At 37.5% G+C, this 23,955-nt stretch overlaps 1 pseudogene; it reads left to right on the top strand.

The window, feature by feature from the left end:
* Positions 1-20,834, top strand: LOC100343489 (UDP-glucuronosyltransferase 2B13-like; annotated as a pseudogene).
* Positions 20,835-23,955: the final 3,121 nt, after the last annotated feature.

Genomic DNA, 23,955 nt, shown 5'->3' with positions numbered 1-23,955 from the left:
ATGGCTGGACAATATTTGTGTAACCTGTTATTTTTTCAATATTTTCAAATTTACTTAATCTTCTTATGGCTCATCAAGTGGTTAACTCCAATATTTATTCCATATACTCTTGTAAAGTGTGTATTCCCAGTTTTGACGTGTGTGCATGTGTATATCTTATCTGGGTTATATTTGTAACTGGTTTCTTCAAATCTTTTATGTAGTTATTAAATATTTTTTCATATCTATCCATGTTATTGTGAATGATGCTTTAAACTTTCTATTATGATTATAGACCTGCATTTTCATATTTTTCTTATTATCTACTTTATTATTTTTTTTCTTCTGAGGCAAATTTATAAGTAAAGAAGTTCAGGAATGCTATACTTTAATTATGAAGATGAAGCTTTTATTTATTTATTTTCTTTGAAATTACTTTAAAATATTATTTAACAAAAACTTTTAACAAGTCTATCTATGCGAGTTCATGACCAGTTTGATGGTTGGCACCATCAAGCTGCTACATGGGGAGAGAGTGGCTCTAGCACCAGTGTCTCTATAATGGTCTCGGGACGTTCGCTTCTCCAGGAGCTTCACTTTCTGCCTGCTCTTGAACTTGGCCCTCTCTCAGGTTCTGCCCAATTTCCTCCTAGAAGCTCTTGAAGAGGATGTTGCCCTCAGGCTGCAATGTCCTTAGTGACTCAGACAGCTCTAAGCTGAATTGCACCTTGGTGGCTGTAGCTGATCCTGGAACTGCCTTTGCCTGAAGGGACTGAGGGCTTTAGCTGCCCCAGACCCTGTGCTGCTTTGTTACAAAACACAAGATTTTATCCTTTTTTGGTCTAAGTAACATGCCAATGGGTATATATACCACATTTTCTTTATCCATTCATCAGCTGATGTGCACTTAAGTGGTATAATAAATATGGGGATGCCACTGTCTCTTTGACAGATGTACTTCATTTCCTTTGGATGTATGCCCAGGATTAGGACTGCTGGGTCATATTGTAATTCTGCTTATAGTTCTTTCAAGAACCTCCATACCATTTTCCACAAAGGCTGTACTCATTTACATTCCCTTTTGTCTGAATGCTTTACAGCACTTATTATCATTTATAATAAGTCAATCTTACAGGAGTGAGGTGATATAACATTTTAGTTTTGATTCACATTTACCTGATCATTAGGTATGTTGAGTATTTTTCCATTTGCCTGTTGGACACTTGTGAGTCTTCCTTTGAGAAATATCTGTTTAGATTGCTCAATTATTGAAAATTGGATTTTACTCCTATGGAATCATTTGACCTCTTTATAAATTATGGATATTAACCCTTTGGAAGATGATACCTTGCAAATATGTCTCTGATTCTTTAGGTTGTTTCATTACTCTGTTGTGTGCAAAAGCTCTTTAGTTTGATGAAATTCCATTTGTCTAGTTTTGCTTTTATTTACTGTGCTTTTGGGATGTTATCTAGAAAATTCTTGCACATTCCAACATCTTAAAGTGTTTTGCTTAATAGTCTAATAGTCTCACAGTTTCAGGTCTCTAATCCATTTTGAGCTGATTTTTTTTTTTGTAAATGATGATGGATGCAGGTCTAGTTTTATTGGATATCCAATTTTGCCTGTACCATTTATTAATTTTTAAGGATTTATTCATTTATTTGAAGGAGATGCAGAGAGAGACAAAGAGAGGGATCTTCCTTCTGCTGGTTCACTCCCCAGATTACTACAATGATTGGGGCTGAGGCAGGTCAAAGCCAGGAGACAGGAGCTTCGTGCAGGTCTCCCACATGGGTGCAGGGGCCCAAGTACTTAGGACATCTTCTGCTACCTTCCCAAGCACATCAGCAGCGAGCTGCTGGGATTCGAAACATTGCCCATTTGGGATGTTGGTGTTTCAGGAGATGGCTTTGCCTTCCACGCTACAGTGCCAGACCCTCTTTTGAAATGTTATATGTAGTATACTTTCTCTGACAAACTTATTGATTCAGATACCCAGTATTAGATAAAACTGTTATCAATCTATTGAAGGGATATTGTAACAAAATTCTCTCACCTGCCAGAATCGAAAAGCCAAGAACAGCCGATGTCTTCAGAATATTTAATTTTGTTAAACACTTGGAAGGAAGGATCCCTTCTGACCAATTACAGACTAAATGGAAGAGACCTTATAAGATGCTACTTACCATTCCTACTGGAATTAAGTTACAGGGAATTTCTAGCTCTGTGTGTGTGTATATATATATATTATATATACACATATATATATAAACATAACTCTTGAGTCTTCAGAGGTGCACAATTAGACAAATCTGAAATCTGATTACCTTTCTGAATCAGTTGAAGCCCTCAGATATCTCTCAAAATGCAAAAACATAAGGGAAATTATTGCTTTGCCATATCGAATCTATTTCACTTTATGGTAGACATGTTTTACCTTCCCTTGCTTCTCTTGGAAAGCTGCTATAAAAAGGAAAACTGCCTGGTGAGTTCTTCCAGGCTAACAAAATTTTTTTTTTGTTTCAGGACTTGGGTTTAGGTCTATGATCCATTGTGAGATGATTTTTGTGAAGAGTTTAAAGAGTTTTTATATGCTTCTGCATAAAGGTATCCAATTTTTTCTTTTTTTTTTCTTTCAAACTTTTATTTAATGAATATAAATTCCCAAAGTACAGCTTATGGATTACAATGGCTTCCCCCCCATAACGTCCCTCCCACCCGCAACCCTCCCCTTTCCCACTCCCTCTCCCCTTCCATTCACATCAAGATTCATTTTCGTTTCTCTTTATATACAGAAGATCAGTTTAGCATACACCAAGTAAAGATTTCAACAGTTTGCTCCCACACAGAAACATAAAGTGAAAAATACTGTTTGAGTACTAGTTATAGCATTAAATCTCAATGTACAGCACACTAAGGACAAAGATCCTACATGAGGAGTAAGTGCACAGTGACTCCTGTTGTTGACTTAACAAATTGACACTCTTGTTTATGGCATCAGTAATCACCCTAGGCTCTTGTCATGAGCTGCCAAGGCTATGGAAGCCCCCTGAGTTCACTGACTCTGATCATATTTAGACAAGGCCATGGTCAAAGTGGAAGTTCTCTTCTCCCTTCAGAGAAAGGTACCTCCTTCTTTGATGACCCATTCTTTCCACTGGGATCTCACTCGAGGAGATCTTTCATTTAGGTTTTTTTTTTCCACCAGAGTGTCTCGGCTTTCCATGCCTGAAATACTCTCATGGGCTTTTCAGCCGGATCCGCATGCCTTAAGGGCTGATTCTGAGGCCAGAGTGTTGTTTAGGACATCTGCCATTCTATGGGTCTGCTGTGTATCTCACTTCCCATGTTGGATCATTCTCTCCCTTTTTGATTCTATCAGCTAGTATTTGCAGACACTAGTCTTGTTTCTGTGATCCCTTTGGTTCTTAGTCCTATCATTATGATCAATTGTGAACAGAAATTGATCACTGGGACTAGTGAGATGGCATTGGTACATGCCACCTTGATGGGATTGAATTGGAATCCCCTGGTATGTTTCTAACTCTACCATTTGGGGCAAGTCACCTTGAGCAAGTCCCGAATTGCACATCTCTTCCCTCTCTTATTCCCACTCTTACATTTAACAGCGATCACTTTTTAGTTAAGTTTCAGCACTTAAGAAGAATTGTGTATTGATTACAGTATTCAACCAAAAGTATTAAGTAGAACAAACAAAAAAAATACTAAGAGGGATAACAGATTAAGCTGCTCATCAACAGTCAGGGTGAGGGCTGATCCAGTCACCGTTTCTCGTAGTGTTCATTTCACTTTAACAGGTTTCCTTTTTGGTGCTCAGTTAGTTGTCACCTATCAAGGGGAACAAGTGGTATTTGTCCCTTTGGGATTGGCTTATTTCACTCAGCATAATGTTTTCCAAATTCCTAACAGGGATCACTTTTCAGTTAAATTTAAACACCTAAGAATAATTGTGTTAATTACAGAGTTCAACCAATGGTACTAGAAGAAAAAAAATACTAAAATGGATAAAGTATTACATTGTACATCGACCGTCAGGACAAGAGCTGATCAAGTCACTGTTTCTCATAGTGTCCATTTCATTTCAACAAGTTTACCCTTTGGTGCTCAGTTAGTTGTCACCGATCAGGGAGAACATATGATATTTGTCCCTTTGGGACTGGGTCAATTCACTCAGCATGATGTTTTCCAAATTCCTCCATCTTGTTGCAAATGACCGGGTTTCGTTGTTTTTGACTGCTGTATAGTATTCGATAGAGTACCTGTCCCATAATTTCTTTATCCAGTGCAGGTCAAGATTTTATGGCAAATACTCAAGCCTGTGGGTTCTCTAGCTGAAGTATTCATGGACAATTAGCCCCAGAATACCACTGGTAGAAAATGCTGAGATATGTACAGTAACCAAAGGACTTGTTATAATACTTTTAAAAACAGTTACATTCACAGAAAGAGATATTGAATGAATTCACATAAAAGATAAACAGTTTTATTATTTGGGCAAGGAAAGTCTACCAGCTGCCATTAATTGAGAAACATTAGAAAATGGTACCCTTTCTCATGAGGGATCCTACCCATGATTTGTCTTTCTACTGACTCTCCTTTGGGGTGGAAGAGTTGCAAAGTGTGAGTTTATTATTTTCAGAAAACCTAGAATACCAAGTTATGGTGAAAGTGACTCAAAATACTTGGCAAATAAATGCCAAGTTAAATCTGTTAAAAATTAATCTAAAATTCCAAGTCAGAAGAGGTAAGCTTTGGAATTGGGTTAATCAGTTATAAAGAGAACATGCAGATTTTAACAGTCAGGATAGAGTATAATACATTGTAGAATATTATTTAACCTTAAAAACAGGATGGGATTCTGCCATTTTTTGACAACATGGATGAAGCTGGGGATAATCTAATCAAATGACCCAGGAACAGAAAGGCAAATACCCCAGGAACTCACCCAGATGGGTCATCTAAAACAGCCAAACCAGTAGAAGCAAAGAGTAGAACAAAAACTTGAAGGCCAAAGAGTACAAAGTTTCAGCTGCACAGAGGAAATGAGTTTAGAGATCTATTGCTCACCATGTTGACTTAGTTACTAATATACATGTTTCAAACTTACTAAATCTCACCACAAAAAAGGTATGTGAAGTGACATATATGCTGTTTAATAAGCTAGATTTCATCTTTCCACACTGCAAACATGTGTAAGAACCTCATATTCTTTGAAAAATATAGTAATTGAATTAAATGTAAGAAAAACTGAAAGAAATGACTAAGGTGGGAGTACCTATATACATAAAGAACCATCTTTTCTATGTACTACATTTTACATTGTCATATAGACATCATTTTCTGTTCATCTCAATATATCTCTATATATTTATTCATATAAAACATAACTTGTTCAATAATATGTTTAAAGATTTCATATCAGATTATTATCAGTATCACATAAAACAAAAGAATATATATGCCATATTGAATTTAAGTCTTCATAAATGGCAGCAAATTCCCTTGATGAAGAAGCAGAAAATATTCCATTACTTTGTACATAGAAATTTCTATTTTTCTGTAATGATCGTACCTTGTATAGTGTCAGACATTTATATTAACTACAAATTTTAACTTGCATAACCAAGCATAAGTTCAAGCAAGAAGTAGAAACTAGAAATCTCTAGCTATTCCTATCCATATAATGTGTGCTTTACATATCACTTTCAAAATTATGAGGCAGGAAACACAGACATGTTAGTAACCTTGTCCAAAGGCAATCACACATATTTTACCCTAAAAACCATCAGTGTTCTGTAATGTATAAAATTAATCAACAAAGATAATCTAAAACTCTCTCTAGTTACTGAAAATAACAGTTGGTATAATAGCCATGCTAATTTAAAAGAGCAGGTTTAAGATACTATATTACGGTCTCAATAATTTTAGTGCCCTTCAGAATACTTCGACTGGTCAGGAATCCAGCATAGATCCATTTGATACCTGTTTTTAAGCCATCTATTTAATATCTTAAGCATTAATAATATTATTATTCTTAATAATAATAATATCTTAAATATCTGTCAATGAAATTATTGCAAAACATTAAAAATTCCAATACTTGTAAAGAAAGACCTAATTTTATGCAAATTTTATGAACATGGAAATTTGGTAAGAAAACCTTGAGATCACCACTTCTCATGTAGCAGTGTGAAAATCTCCACAGAACAGATCCCAGATGAAAAAGGAATAACTAGTGAAAATTATTTAAATAACAGAGTGGTGGGGGAGAGAAAGGGGGAGAGAGAGAGAGACGGAGAGAGAGAGGGAAAGAGAGAGAGAGAGAGAATGATTTAGATTTGGTAAAAAGAGTGAGGACTTGTGGCATTTAAACCCTGACCAGTGTTAAAGCAACTTCATCTCCTGCAGGTAGATACAGACAAATCATCAGGCCCTCCAGCTGGCAGTTGAACATTGTAGTGTAAGTTGCACTTCCCAGTAGCCAGATTGAGGGCAACAACACTCCTGTCTTTCTTGCAAACACAGGTCTGCTATGTGTTTAATTCCTTAATTCCAGGTAACTGTGGCCAAGAAGGGTCTCCAGGGTCTCCAGTTCTATTTTTTCTTTGTAAAATTTTCTTTTTAAAATTTATTATGAGAATTAGAGTTACAGAGTGAGAGAGAAAGAGAGAGAGAGAGAGAGAGGGAGAGAGAGAGGTCTTCCATCTGCTGGTTTACTCCCTAGATGGCTTTAACAGCCAGGGGTGGGCCAAGTCAAAGCCAAGAGCCAGGAGCTTCTTCCAGTTCTCCCACATGGATGCAGTTAGCAGCTGAGATGCTGAGCCATCTTCTGCTTCTTTCCCAGGGAGATGGATTGGAACTAGAGCAGCTGGGACACAAATTGGTGCCATTGACGGCAGAGGCTTAACCTACTACATCACAAGGCTTGCCCATCCAGTTATATTCTTTTTTTTTTCAGTTCTACTCAATCACTGCACTCTGAGAATTCCAATTCCAAGATACTCACTTCCCAGCTCACTCAAACACTGGGGGTTCCATGACGGCAGAAGCAACCTAAGAAAAGAGGTTGCAGACTTACTCCTCAGGCAGGGAGGTCACTCACAGAGACATGCGTCAATGTTTCTACCTCAAATGCTGTACTATTTCATTAACACGAAATTCCGGCAACAGCAAATATCTAGAAACAGGAAGTAGATGAGTGCTTGCTACGACTGTAGGAATCAGACATTGGAAGGGGAAGCACAAAGGATAAAGGGTATTGGGTCTCTCTTTTGGAGTTATGAAAAGCCCAAAAATTGATTAGTGATTGTGGTTACACATTTATATGAGAATACCATGAAACACTGAATTATACACATTACTTTAGCAAAATGGATGCATGTGTATTATCAGATTCTACCAAAAAAATGCCCTGAACCAGGCTAAGAAACATTATCTGGTTCTGTGTCACAGAGACTGAAGATGCAAGTCACCTCTCACTTGCTGCTGCTATGGACACTGCTCTAAAATCTCTTTCATAACCCAACAGCCTCACACAAGCAGGTCAGGGAATCTGAGAGAGGTGGAGTATTTAATCATGAAAGAGACTCCAGGGGCCCACATTGCGGCACAGCTGGTTAAACCACTGGCCTCATCAGTGGTGTCCCATACCAGAGTAATAATTCAAGTCCCATATGACCAATTACTGATCCAGCTCCCAATAATGTGACTGGGAAGGCATGGGAAGATGGCCGGGGGCCTTGCCATTCAAAGAGGAAACCCAGAGGGGGTCACAATCTCATGGCTTCAGCTTGGACTAGTCCCTACAGTTGAGACCATTTAGGGAGTAAACCAGTGAATGGAAAATGTCTTTCTCTCTCTTTCTCTCCCCCTCTCTCTCTCTGTCAATCTTCCTTTCAAATAAATAAAATAGGTCCTTAATAATGTTGGAGAGGGGCCGGCACCATGGCGCACTAGGTTAATCCTCCGCCTGCAGCACTGGCATCCCATATGGGCGCCGGGTCTAGTCCCAGTCCAGCTCTCTGCTGTGGCCCGGGAGGGCAGTAGAGGATGGCCCAAGTGCTTGGGTCCCTGCACCTGCATGGGAGACCAGGAGGAAGCACCTGGCTCCTGGCTTCGGATCGGCGCAGCGCCGGCCATAGCGGCCATTAGAGGGGTGAACCAACGGAAGGAAGACCTTTCTCTCTGTCTCTCCCTCTCACTGTCTAAATCTGCCTGTCAAACAAATAAATAAAATCTTTAAGAAAAAATGTGCGAGAAACTTGAAATACACTGATATAAACAGGAGATCATCTATCTTGATTTTTCCATGTGTCATCCCAGTGCACAGATCTGATTGCTCATGTGATGTGTTTACTTTGACTAGTGCAGTTATATTTTAACTACGTGATGAATTTCTTCATGGATACAAGCTTGACTAGCTAAAAAAGGAACAGCAATTGGAGAGGAAGCACTGCACTTCACCAGGATGTCTGTGAAATGCATTTCAGTTCTGCTGCTGCTGCTACAGCTGAATTGTTACTTCGGCTCTGGGAGTTGTGGAAAGGTGCTGGTGTGGCCTATGGAGTACAGCCACTGGATGAATATGAAGACAATCCTGGATGCACTTGTCCAGTGAGGCCATGAAGTCACTGTTCTGAGATCTTCTGCTTCTGTTGTAATTAATCCCAACAACGAGTCTGGAATTAAATTTGAAACTTTTCCTACATCTCCCACTAAAGATGAAATGGAAACTTTTGCCATGTATTGGATCAATCAGTTGTTATATAAGGTGTCATTAGGTAGATATTGGGAGCATTTTACAGTAATGGAAAACTTCATCTTAAAATTATCTGATATTAATGAAAATATCTGCAAAGATGTAGTTTTGAACAAGAAACTCATGGCAAAACTGCAGGAATCAAGGTTTGATGTTATTCTTGCAGATCCTGTTAGTCCTGGTGGTGAGCTGCTACCTGAGCTACTTAAAATACCCCTTGTGTACAGTCTTCGTGGCTTTCCTGGCTACATATTGCAAAAGCATGGTGGAGGACTCTTATTGCCTCCTTCCTATGTACCTGTTATTATGTCTGGTTTAAGCAGTCAAATGACATTCATGGAGAGAGTAAAAAATATGATATGTGTGCTTTATTTTGACTTTTGGTTTCCAAGATTTAATGAGAAGCGGTGGGATCAATTTTACAGTGAAGTACTAGGTAAACATTTTTCAATTAATCCTAACTTTTGTGACTTTGAAGGTGGGCTTTTATGAATGTGCTCAGAAGAATTTGTCTTTTATAGGTAAAAAGTGAAATGAAAATATAAAAAGATCTACCACTCTGACAAATGTAATGCAAGGATTTACTTCACAGGGTCGGTTCAGGCCATTGGACCATCACTGGATTAGGATGTTCCAGGGGATCACACAACTACAAATAGAAATACTGAGAATTTCACCAAGCTTTTCCATGCTTATTTTACTCTACATTTTCATGTTTGATCCACTAGTGGCCTATTTTAATGATTATTTATGATTATGAACATACTAGATGACACTCAAGATTAATTTTCCTCTGATATTGTCTTTTATATATATATACATTTATACACACATACATATATGTATATAAAATATGTGAACAACAGATATATTTTATATGTAAAATATATAATGCCTAAACAAACATATTTGTTTTCTTGCTGTACACTTTAAAAATCATTCACTGCATCATTCCAAAATCTTTCAGACAATACATGATATACTTTACATCACATTTCTTTCATTACTCTCCCTCTTCTTTGTTTTTCTCTTAATTCAGGAAGACCCGTTACACTCTTAGAGCTAGTGGGGAAAGCTGACATGTGGCTCATTCGAAGCTACTGGGACTTGGAGTTTCCTCGCCCACTCTTACCAAGCTTTGATTTTTTTTAACTTTTATTTAATGAATATAAATTTCCAAAGTACGATTTATGGATTACAATGGCTTCCCCCACATACCGTCCCTCCCACCCACAACCCTCCCCTTTCCCACTCCCTCTCCCCTTCCATTCACATCAAGATTCAGTTTCGATTATCTTAATATACAGAAGATCAGCTTAGTATACATTAAGTAAGGATTTCAACAGTTTGCTCCCACACAGAAACATAAAGTGAAAAATAATAGATGATTTTTTTTAAATGATGATGAAATCAGATCAGACCTATTGTCATGTTTAATCCCAGTGAGAGTCAAGTTGGGAATTGATAATTTCTTCTTTTTTTTTTTTTTACATAGGATCAGTTTAGTATACATTAAGTAAAGATTTCAACAGTTTGCACCCCCATAGAAACACAAAGTGAAATATATTGTTTGAGTACTCGTTATAGCATTAAATCTCAATGCACAGCACATTAAGGACAGAGATCCTACATGAGGAGTAAGTGCACAGTGACTCCTGTTGTTGACTTTACCAATTGACACTCCTGTCTATGGCATCAGTAGTCTCCCTATGCTCCAGTCATGAGTTTCCAAGGCTATGGAAGCCCTCTGAGTTCTCCGATTCTTATCTTGTTTAGACAAGGTCATATTCAAAGTGGAGGTTCTCTCCTCCCTTCAGAGAAAGGTACCTCCTTCTTTGAAGAACTGTTCTTTCCACTGGGATCTCACTCACAGAGATCTTTTGCCAGAGTGTCTTGGCTTTCCATGCCTGAAATACTCTCATGGGCTTTTCAACCAGATCCGAATGCCTTTAGGGCTGATTCTGAGGCCAGAGTGCTATTTAGGACATCTGCCATTCTATGAGTCTGCTGAGTATCTCACTTCCCATGTTGGATCACTCTCCCCTTTATTTATTCTATCGGTTAGTGTTAGCAGGTACTAGACTTGTTTATGTGCTCCCTTTGACTCTTAGTCCTTTCATTATGAACAATTGTGAACTGAAATTGATCACTTGGAATAGTGAGATGGCATTGGTACATGCCACCTTGATGGGATTGAATTGGAATCCCCTGGTATGTTTCTAACTCTACCATTTGGGGCAAGTCAGCTTGAGCATGTCCCAAATTGTACATCTCTTCCCTCTCTTATTCCCACTCTTACGTTTAACAGGGATCACATTTCAGTTAAATTTCAACACTTAAGAATAACTGTGTATTAATTACAGAATTAAACCAGTCATATTAAGTAGAACAGACAAAAAAACTACTAAGAGGGATGATGTATTAAGTTGTTCATTAACAGTCAGGGCTATGCTGATCAAGTCACTGTTTCCCATAGTGTCCATTTCACTTCAGGAGGTTTCCTTTTTGGTGTTCAGTCAGTTGTCACCGATCAGGGAGAACATATGGTATTTGTCCCTTTGGGACTGGCTTATTTCACTCAGCATGATGTGTTCCAGATTCCTCCATTTTGTTGCAAATGACTGGATTTCGTTGTTTCTTACTGCGGTATAGTATTCTAAAGAGTACATATCCCATAATTTCTTTATCCAGTCTACTGTTGATGGGCATTTAGGTTGGTTCCAGGTCTTAGCTATTGTGAATTGAGCTGCAATAAACATTAGGCTGCTTTGATTTTGTCGGAGGGCTCCACTGCAAACCTGCGAAACCTCTGCCCAAGGTAAATAAGTTCCTGTGTGCTATGGTTGATTTGCTTTGTATTTTCCATGGAAATGACTCTGCATTCTTCATTTAGAGCATTTGATTCAAAGGCAGAGATATTGGAAATGGGGGGGGGTTATTCCTTCCAATGAGAAACTCACAAGAAAGGACTTTTTTTTTTTTTTTTTGGACAGGCAGATTTAGACAGTGAGAGGGAGAGACAGAGAGAAAGGTCTTCCTCCTGTTGGATCACCCCCCTAATGGCCGCTATTTCTGGCGCTGCACTGATTCGAAGCCAGGAGTCAGGTGCTTCCTCCTGGTCTCCCATGCAGGTGCAGGGACCCAAGCACTTGGGCCATCCTCTACTGCCCTCCCGGGCCACAGCAGAGAGCTGGACTGGGACTAGACCCGGCGCCCATATGGGATGCCAGTGCTGCAGGCGGAGGATTAACCTAGTGCGCCATGGTGCCGGCCCCTCTCCAACATTATTAAGGACCTATTTTATTTATTTGAAAGGAAGATTGACAGAGAGAGAGAGGGAGAGAAAGAGAGAGAAAGACATTTTCCATTCACTGGTTTCCTCCCTAAATGGTCTCAACTGTAGGGACTAGTCCAAGCTGAAGCCATGAGATGTGACCCCCTCTGGGTTTCCTCTTTGAATGGGAAGGCCCCCGGCCATCTTCCCATGCCTTCCCAGTCACATTATTGAATTATTACTCTGGTATGGGACACCACTGATGAGGCCAGTGGTTTAACCAGCTGTGCCGCAATGTGGGCCCCTGGAGTCTCTTTCATGATTAAATACTCCACCTCTCTCAGATTCCCTGACCTGCTTGTGTAAGGCAGTTGTGTTATGTAAGAGATTTTAGAGCAGTGTCCATAGCAGCAGCAAGTGAGAGGTGACTTGCGTCTGCAGTCTCTGTGACACAGAACATGATAATGTTTCTTAGCCTGGTTCAGGGCATTTTTTTGGGTAGAATCTTTGATAATACACATGCACATTTTAGGTAATTAATTGTATGAGCAACAACAAGAACAGTAACAATGTCAATAGTCAGCATTAGTTCTGGTTTACTGCTGGAGTGCCAGAGACATTTTACATTGTGTTTTATTTTTATATCTTAACTCACAGATAAAAAGTGCATATTTACATAGTACCACGTGAAATTTCAATACTTATGTACATTATGTAATGTTCAAATAAGGGTAAACAAATATTTTCAAACATATACAATTTCCTTGTGGTGAAAACATTACAAATCCCTTTTTCTTCCAGATTAATTTTTGTCAGAACTTACTACAATTATCTAACTATAACTAAATAATTGCTTATCAACATTTTCCCATCATTCCAATCCCCCTAATCTCCTTGGCTTCTGATAACTGCTAATCTACTTCCAACTCCTAAGTGTGGGGAGCAACCCGGACTAGACTAAGTTACTGGAATTAGGACTTATTCTATGCATCTGCTCTCCCACAATATGGCGCTGAGAAGGGAAACAGCTTCTACACAGCTGCCTCCAGTTCAACCAATAAACTGTGGGACCTGCTCCTGATTGGAGGAGAGCAGCGTACTCGGCGTGTGGGTAGCAGAGTTGGGATTGGTGGAAGAGGACTATAAAGGAGGAGAGAGACGGCATGCACCAGGGAACATCTAAGGGGAACACCTGTGCAGCCCCCGAGAGAGCCGGCCGGCGGTGTGCCGCTCCCCCGCGGAAGTGGGGAATGTGGCAGGGGGAACCGCCCTTCCACGGAGGTGGAAGGGACAGTAGCCAACCCGGGAAGAACCAGCAGCAAACCCGGGGAGGGCCGAGCAGACAAAAGAACAGCGCAGGGTCCTGTGTCGTTCCTCCACGAAGAGGGGGAGCGACACTAAGAAATCAAATTTGCTAGATTCCACGTATGAAAGAGATGATGCAGTAGTTGTCTTTCTATGCCTGGATTGTTTTGCTTAACATAATAAACTCAAGTTCCACCACTGTTGTTACAAACAAGATTCATCCTATTTTTTGTTTAATGGTACTCCAGATATCCATTCACCAGTGGATAGATTTAAAATTGAATTTTTACTTGTTGGCTCTTGTCAATAGTGCTGTAATAAACAGGGAAGGAAAATGTCTCTTTGACATGTGGGTTTCACTTCAGTGGGATATGAGGTATTTTAAATGTGTTAACTATTTTCCCAACACAATATATAGTTGGTGTTACTGTTATGATGTTTGAAAATATTTGTTTACCCTTATTTGTTTTTTTCTAAACTTTTATTTAATGAATATAAATTTCCAAAGTACAGCTTATGGATTACAATGGCTTCCCCCCCATAACGTCCCTCCCACCCGCAACCCTCCCCTTTCCCACTCCCTCTCCCCTTCCATTCACATCAAGATTCATTTTTGATTCTCTTTATATACAGAAGATCAGTTTAGCATACATTAAGTAAAGATTTCAGCAGTTTGCTCCCACACAGAAACATAAAGTGAAAAATACTGTTTGAGTACTAGTTATAGCATTAAATCTCAATGTACAGCACATTAAGGACAGAGATCCTACATGAGGAGTAAGTGCACAGTGACTCCTGTTGTTGACTTAACAAATTGACACTCTTGTTTATGGCCTCAGTAATCACCCTAGGCTCTTGTCATGAGCTGCCAAGGCTATGGAAGCCCCCTGAGTTCACTGACTCTGATCATATTTAGACAAGGCCATGGTCAAAGTGGAAGTTCCCTCTTCCCTTCAGAGAAAGGTACCTCCTTCTTTGATGACCCATTCTTTCCACTGGGATCTCACTCGTGGAGATCTTTCATTTAGGTGGTGGTGGTTTTTTTTTTTTTTTTTTTTTTTCCCCCAGAGTGTCTTGGCTTTCCATGCCTGAAATACTCTCATGGGCTTTTCAGCCGGATCCGCATGCCTTAAGGGCTGATTCTGAGGCCAGAGTGCTGTTTAGGACGTCTGCCATTCTATGGGTCTGCTGTGTATCTCACTTCCCATGTTGGATCGTTCTCTCGCTTTTTGATTCTATCAGCTAGTATTTGCAGACACTAGTCTTGTTTCTGTGATCCCTTTGGTTCTTAGTCCTATCATTACGATCAATTGTGAACAGAAATTGATCACTGGGACTAGTGAGATGGCATTGGTACATGCCACCTTGATGAAGCATTGAAATTTCACGTGGTACTATATAAATATGCACTTTTTATCTGTGAGTTAAGATATAAAAATAAAACACAATATAAAATGTCTCTGGCACTCCAGCAGTAAACCAGAACTAATGCTGACTATTGGCATTGTTACTCTTCTTGTTGTTGCTCATACAATTAATTACCTAAAATGTGCAGACTATTTATTTATTTATTTTTATTTGTCAGGTAGAGTTTACAGATAGTGAGAGAGAGAGAGAGACTGAGAGAAAGGTCTTCCTTCCGTTGGTTCACTCTCCAAATGGCCGCAACGTCTGGAGCTATGCTGATCTGAAGCCAGAAGCCAGGAGTTTCTCTCTGGTCTCCCATGTGGGTTCAGGGGCCCAAGCACTTGGGCCATCCTCCACTACTATCCCAGGCCACAGCAGGGAGCTGGGCTGGAAGAGGAGCAACTGGACTAGAACCGGCGCCCATATGGGATGCTGGCGCTGCAGGCGGAGGATTACCCTAGTGTACCATGGCGCCGGCCCCTGTGCAGACACTGTAGACATAACCTTTTCCAACAGGGATGTTTTTTCAATAGGTTGAAATTATATTCTCAAGCGGAGTCAAAGAGAAGAAAAATACAGTAGATTCATTTAAAAACAAGTATATATGTTTTGGCCATCAGTTGAACAAGATGAGAGCTAAGGTTTTGTTATAAGCATTGAGGCTTTTCACCAGTATTCCACCCTAACAGGAAAACCATTTCTCAACAACACAAATGTGTGGCTCTGAAATATTTGCAGCCACAGCCAACGTTTACTGCTTTCGCCACCACATTACATCATTTCTTATTGAGAGCCAGAAGACTTGTATCAAACAAGAGAGGAATAGTACCTGATTTCTGCCTTTTGGCAAACCTATGGGACACCTCAGTAAAACTCCCTTGGGAATATTGGGTCTCAGTCTCAGCTGCCTGAGGCAATGACAACAGGGGAAATGTGAACCATGTAGGAAATGAAGACCTAGCAATTCATGCCAATTGTGCCCGAAAAGGGCCTTATTTTATAATTGAAATAGAATTCTGTCAGTAGATATGATGGCATTTTTCATAAAGGAAAACTAGAATTTAATATACTTTAAATTCATACCATACTTTTAAGACATGTGGAAGGCAAGTATTCTATATATATTCTGTATAAAATGATCTATCATATAAGCATATATTCTTATAACATGGCCTATATATGCATATCTATATATTCTCTGTATAATATGATCTCTTAAGAGATACTTTATTATCTGACTTATTATTACAGCTTGATAAAGCTAGTTGCTATATTGTCCTTTGGACAATATATATTTTCATTCTTAGAGATAATAAAGGATCTAAATTCTTGATTATGGTTCCCAACTTTTTTTTAATGCACCTGTATCAATTTTCTTCAAATATTTCCAGAATTGAATACTTGGGATTTCATGGACTTAGTTGCATAAACAATGTTTGAATCCAAGTACCAAACTGTGATATATGATTACATAACCTGTTAAAATATCTCTTTCCTCTAGTAACTTGCTTTTTCATTAATTACTACAAGCTCAGATAATCTCTGATCTTTTGTAAAACGGAAGAAAGAAATTTGACAGATTAGATAGTGACAAAAATATTTATACTCTTTGCTTTCATAAATGTATAAAATTGTATAGAGAAAAGTAATAAGTGCAAAATCAATATTTGTAGCAATTACCTTTAAGAATACGTTGTAAGTAACCTAAATTGAATATTAAGGAATGATTAAAGCTTACACACATACAAATACACATACAAAACTAGTCTTCAAACAGTACTTTATACTTTGTGTATCTGTGTGGGTGTTAACTGTTGAAATCTTTACTTAGTATAGAATTAATCTTCTGTATGTAAAAATAACTCAAAATAAATCTTTTTGAAGGTGGTTTGGAGTTGGAGGGCGGGTATGGGGGGAAGAACCGCTAGAATCCAAACGTTGTACTTATAAAATTTATACTTATTAATTAAAAGATTTCTATAAAAATGCTTCAAAATGTTAAAAAAATTAAGTGAATACACACACACACAAAATGGATCTTGAAATTTTTTCCATAAGTTAGTTGTAGCTCCTAAGCTGAACTATTTTATTTCTCACCTATAACTGATTGCAGATTTGCTTTTTGTAAACTATAAGATGTCAAATTCTAATACAACAATTTATGGAAGAGTGAATATAGTAAATGTTTCCATTTTAAAAACGTAAAATATTAATAGTAAATTTGGAAGATGAGTCTCATTGTAAACATACACAAGGACAAACACATATAAATATAATGTAGATCATTGTAAGTTATCATTCATCATCTTACTTGACTAAGATACTATATGTGACACACCATGATTACCTTACAAACCTGAATGAATATAACAAGAGTACAGGAGATGTAAAAGTTTTCGTCTTTAAATTTTCACTACTTAATTTCTCTTGTCCTCTCTTCTTTGTCATTCCTACCCAAGGTATTTAAGAGTGATCTCTCAACCTCCTTAGAATTTTGACATGTTATAATTATAAATCCAACTCATGGAATTGGTATTACTTTCCCTAACAGGCTATTTGGTGATTTGAAGGCAAGAAACCAGGCACATTAGGATCCAACACTCGGCTCTATAAGTGGATCCCCCAGAATGACCTTCTTGGTAAGACTCTGGAGAACAAACACTGAAAACATGAGTAACAATCAAGATGAGAGTAGTATGACTTTATTATTGAAAAACTTAGGAATCAAACCAAATGTTTTTGCTTTCCTTTCCGACTGCTAGAAGAAATACAATGTATTATAACAGTTGGCATTTTATGATTACAAACTTTTTAGGTCCAGAATCAAAGTATCCTTATTTTAGGTGTATTTACCTCTCAGAGAGAATTTCTCAATAATTTTCAATGGGAGAGGCAATTGGCAGAAGGGTTAAGATGCTGCTTGGAACACGTGCATCTTGTACTAGAGTTCCTGGATTCAATTTCCAACTATACTTCTGATTCCTACTTCCTGCTAACTCAACCTAGATGAAGAAGGCAGCTGATGGCTAAAATCCTTGGGTCACTGGCAGCCACACAGTAGTCCTGGATTGAGTTCCCAGCTCCTGGCTTTGGCCTGGCCCAGTCTTAACTGTTGTGTGCATTTGATGAATGAATCAGTAGTTAGAAGATCTCTTTCTCCCTTTAGTTCTCTCAGTCCTCCCCCTCCCTGTGTGTGTGTGTGTGTGTGTGTGTGTTTGTGTGCATGTGCACGCAGTGCTTGCTCTGTTTATTTCAAATATATTAATTAAATAACAATAATAATTTCCTGGATTGTGTGATTGACTCATAATTCAATCATTACATCTTTCATCTTTCATTTTTTTCTAATACAAGGATTTACAAATGCTATCAATAAATAATATCCTTCAACTATTATGCATGAATTTTTTTGGGGAAAAATCAACAACCTTTATAATGAAAGTGATAAGGAATTTCAAAATGGAGTGTGGGCTTTCTTTCCTGTGACTCCAGCACTGCATCTTATGCCATGCCCTATAACCTTGTACAACACATGCATCACACTTAGTGAATGCACTATTTCATGGAGATAACATATTCTAACAGGCACTTTTAATTTGGCAAATATTCAGTTCTTTTTCCCAGAAAGTACTCTTTTGTCCCCATTTGACAATCTTGCATATGGTCCAAGCCTCATATCACACACCATATCTTCCATGTGGCCTTCCCTTACCTCCCCATTGCACTTAGGTGCCTCTTTCTCTTGATCTGAAGCAATTTAAATTAAGTTTCATGGTCCTTAGTAATGTTTTTAGAATGCACTGCCCTTTTAGTGTCACATATTACATATTACACTTTATTTGTAAGAATTATAATTAATAATTTTACTGAAAATCACTCAATCCCAGGTCATCCAAAAACCAAGGCTTTCATAACTCATGGTGGAGCCAATGGTGTCTTCGAGGCAATCTACCATGGCATTCCCATGGTGGGCATTCCTTTGTTTGGAGATCAACTTGATAACATTGTCTACATGAAGGCCAAGGGAGCAGCTGTTAAATTGGACTGGAAAACAATGTCAAGTGCAGATTTGCTCAATGCCTTGAAGACAGTCATTAATGACCCTTCGTGAGTATTATTGTTTCTTTAAAACTATACAGTATTTTTAGATAAGTTTTCAGTGCAGGGTCAAGGGATTAACATTGATTTGGAAAGTGATAGGTTGAGTACAGATTTGCTTAATGCTAGAGGATAATCATCAATAATTCATTGGGAGTTTCACAATGACTTTTTTGGTGGATATATAAAAGGATTTTCAGATGCTTAAAGATAGTGTGCAAATTTTGAATTAGCCAATGATTAAAATGAGGATTCCAAGGAAGTATTAGGAACAGAGTTGCAGTTGGGAACCATGAGTGCTGTAATTGTATTAATTGATGTGCAGCACAGTTATGACATTCTTTCAGCATAAGAACTCATAAAGTGTTACTTTAAAATAGATTTTGTTGCATATGTTTCAGATGTAAAAAGCCTGATATGTGGCATTCATATGTGTAGTAAAAATAGTATTATAGTGAGCCAGTAAACATGTCATTACCTCACATATTTACTCATAGAGTTGTGTTTTTGAAAATTATTCTAAATCAGTTTTCAGTGAATCCACATGGAATTATCAATCTCTATTTCAAATCTTCAATGATTTTCACAATTTTATTTTAATATTTCAGTTTTGTCACTGACAAGTAGTAACAACTAAGGCTTTCAGATTTACTCAATTAAAACTTATTGAGAAAAAGAAGATACTTCTTTTCTGTAAGGGCATATTCTTGATTCTTATGGCTTTGGTTGTTGTTGCCTCTCTTGGAAACTATAAAATAAAATTTTAATTGACTTGAAATAGATAAGATGGAATATCCCTGATTAATAACAATTTTTGAAGGTAGAAGCATTTTCTTCCAAAATTATTTCTTTATATAACTTACTTTTGATTATGCTATTACTTCTGTACTCTTGGTATCAATAATATTGGATATTTTCCAAGTTTTATCTTATAGTGACTTAAAATGTGAATAACATATTGAAGACTGAAGTGAATTTATTACCAGATAAATTGAATATACATGAAGTAGCACACAATGTAGTACTTTTTTGTACATATTGTGTGACTTCTACATTGCAGCCTTTCTTTATTGTATGTCCAAAATATATCAGTCTTAGGGTACACCTATGAAAAACCAGGATCATGGAAATATGTGAAAGGGACAACTAAACATCAGTCAGCATCTGGATTCAAAGAAAGTCAATTCACTTTCATATCTCAATCAATGAATTTATTCATCAAACGATTATTAATATTTAAGCTCAATACCAACTCCTGGATGATACCAACTCCTTATCTACATTGTACAGACATTTACCTGCACTTTACCATGGATGTGCCTTCTATATGTAAATTTTGAAGTATTTTGAACCTTGTATGTCAAATTCATTTAGCATTGTTTATTGAATAATTCAAGCTCCACAAATCAAAATACTTTTGTTGTTGATTTGCTTGTTTTGTTTTTGTTAGTTTCATTTTTTTTTTTTTGCCTCTGGGACTTAACTGATTCCAAATTCTAGGTTAGGATGTTAGAAATATCTGTTCTTTCCATCTTAAATTTAATGTATCCAACAAATTCCAGCCTATAAACATAAGATCTCTATAGTGATTACTTAGAACATGTTTTTTTTGTGATACTCATCTTTCCCATATACATGAAAAATATATCTATATTTTCCATTTCATTCTATAAGCTGATGTCTATTTTGTTCAGCTACAAGGAGCATGTCATGACATTATCAAGAATTCACCACGATCAACCCATGAAGCCCCTGGATCGAGCAGTCTTCTGGATTGAGTTTGTCATGCACCACAAAGGAGCCAAACACCTTCGAGTTGCAGCTCACGACCTCACCTGGTTCCAGTACTACTCCCTGGATGTGATTGGCTTCCTGCTGGCTTGTGTGACAATCACTACTTACCTTGTCATGAAATGTTGCCTTCTTGTTTATCAAAATGTTGTGATAGGAAAGAAGAAAAAAGGGGGATTAGAGCCTGTTAAAATCTAAGGCTGTTTATCTGACAGGTGAGACTATTTGTTTTTTTATCAACCACTGTGAATCATGGTGTGGCAAGCTGGATGTCATCATGTACTAAGACCTTTGAGTTATAAAAATATTTTACTGTGGACTTAACATTAAGAAACACACAACTCAATTGTAGAAATCCAAAAGCAATACTACTTTAATCATAACACTGAAAAATGAGACTCACTGGAACTTTAACCTATTGGTTTGAGAAGTGAAAAGCTTGAAGTTCTCATATGCATTTCCAGAAACATCATCTGTTGAATATAATGCACTCAAGTAGAATATTTGTATCCTTACCAAAGACCAGAGCCAGATCCTTATAAAAGTGGGCACCACAAATTTTATTAGGACTTCCATGAATCTAAGAGAGATTCCAGGATAAACTGATCTTAACTTCAAATAACACAAAGTGACTCTGATATTAAAAAGAATGAAAAGTGAGAGTTGAGTAGAAGGGGGTGTGAATCAAAAGTAAGTATAGAATTTTATGTAAAAGTACAGAAGAATGAAGTGGAAAATCACTAAAAGTGATTATCAAGGTGTGTTAGACAATGTCCATTTTGCAGTTTGACAGAACTTTTTTTTCTTCAGCAAAAACTAAGCATGGATGCCAGATTCACCTTTAGAGATGTAACATGTGACCTAGTGCAGATGGAAGACTCAGCAACCTTGCTGAAGTCTTTCAGCACAGTGCTTAGGAAACTCTACCTTTCTCATGAAATACAAAACATGTATTTTTCATATATATTTCATCTTAGAAAAATTCTTTTTTGATTTGGAGCACCTTAACTGACTTACTAACTAGATATGTACAATCTTGTAAAAAGTTGAAGTAAATATATTTTCTACACTATGCTTTGAAAATTCTTGAGTTACAATTTTTGCTGTATTGAATAAATATATAATGCTAGATTTCCTTCCTCCTATAGGAAGATTTCCCATTTTAGCCTTGCCTTCTCTAATCATATACATCCAGCTGCTTTACTGTCTGGGATTCTGAGGATATGGAAACTATAGGTTTATATTCTTATGTAGTCTCCCCTCACAATACATAGGAAAAAAAAAACCACTGGGAATGGGATAAAGAGCTAAATATACTATATGCAATTTTAAAGCCGATTTTAGGGGAAGTAGTTTATAAGGCAAAATATTCCACATTGTGCTTTTATAGATTGTCAACCAGAACCTTTGGACTCAGGACACAGATGGCAAAGTAAAGGAAACAAAGAAAACAAAGTCATGGCAGTGCTTTGGCCTGACAAGAGATATATTTGACATTCAAGTGGAAGAGAGACATGCAAAAGATTTTTGATCACTTTTCTACCCTACAAAATTATTTTTAGCAACAATTGTTAATGAAATTAATTATGATAATTATATCTAGAAAATAAAAGGACAAATGCTTTCTTTTTTAAAAGATATATTTATTTATTTATTTATTTAAAAGGCACTGTGAGAGAGAGAGAGAGAGCGAGCGAGCATGGGAGAGACAGAGAGAGATATTCCACCTGCTGGTTCACTCCCCAAATGGCCCATCCAAAGTTGGGCCTGTCCAAAGCCAGGAGCCAGTATCTTCTTCAAGGTCTCCCATAGATGCAGGAGTCCAAGCACTTGGGTCATCTTCCTCTTCCTCTAGGCACATTAGTAAGGAGCTTCATTGGAAGAGGAGCAGCTGGGACTCAATCGGCACCCATATGGGATGTTGACACTGCAGGCAGTTGCTTTATGTGCTACGCCATAGCACAGACCCTGAAATGCTTTCTTTCATTAAATTTTCATTGATGTTTATTTTGTAAAGAGGGGAAACCTATATGTATCATTATTCTGAATAATGATGCTCTATGCACAATGACAAAGCCAAAATAAAATCTGTTGGATCACTCTCCCCTTTATTTATTCTATCAGTTAGAGTGATCCAACATGGGAAGCGAGATACTCAGCAGACTCATAGAATGGTGGATGTCCTAAACAGCACTCTGGCCTCAGAATCAGCCCTAAAGGCATTCGGATCTGGCTGAAAAGCCCATGAGAGTATTTCAGGCATGGAAAGCCAAGACACTCTGGCAAAACAAACAAACAAACAAAAAAAACAAACAAACAAAAAAAAACAAACCCTAAATGAAAGATCTCTGTGAGTGAGATCCCAGTGGAAAGAACAGGTCTTCAAAGAAGGAGGTACCTTTCTCTGAAGGGAGGAGAGAACCTCCACTTTGAATTGACCTTGTCTAAACAAGATAAGAGTGGGTGAACTCAAAAGGCTTCCATAGCCTTGGAAACTCATGACTGGTGCATAGGGAGATTACTGATGCCATAAACAAGAGTGTCAATTGGTAAAGTCAACAACAGGAGTCACTGTGCACTTACTCCTCATGTAGGATCTCTGTCCTTAATGTGCTGTACATTGAGACTTAATGCTATAATGAGTACTCAAACAGTATATTTCGCTTTGTGTTTCTATGGGGGTGCAAACTGTTGAAATCTTTACTTAATGTATACTAAACTGATCTTCTGTAAAAAAAAAAAAAGAAGAAGAAATTATCAATTCCCAACTTGACTCTCACTGGGATTAAACATGACAATAGGTCTGATCTGATTTCATCATCATTTAAAAAATCATCTATTATTTTTACTTTATGTTTGTGTGGGAGCAAACTGTTGAAATCTTTACTTAATGTATGCTAAACTGATCTTCTGTATATAAAGAGAATCAAAAATGAATCCTCATGTGAATGGAAGGGGAGAGGGAGTGGGAAAGGGGAGGGATGCGGGTGGGAGAGAAGATATGGGGGGGAAGCCATTGCAATCCATAAGCTGTACGTTGGAAATTTATATTCATTAAATAAAAGTTAAAAAAAATTAAAACATAAAAAAATCTGTTTCTCTTAGTGAAGTAACTTCTATAAATTCATTAATGACTTTATCAAAATAGGTCTTCGCAATTTTTATATCATATACATAAATATATATAGATATATACATAAATAGTGGTGACCAAAGCAGTTTTGTCATGAGTTTTAATTTTTGTTTTAAATTTTATTTAAGGAATACAAACTTCATGCATTTAATATATTTAAGAATATAGTGATTCATTCCACACTAC

The sequence above is a fragment of the Oryctolagus cuniculus genome, chromosome 8, assembly GCF_964237555.1.
Source record: "Oryctolagus cuniculus chromosome 8, mOryCun1.1, whole genome shotgun sequence".
Classification (NCBI taxonomy): Eukaryota; Metazoa; Chordata; class Mammalia; order Lagomorpha; family Leporidae; genus Oryctolagus; species Oryctolagus cuniculus.
Note: the sequence above shows the minus strand (reverse complement) of the source record. Positions and strands in the feature narration are given on the sequence as shown.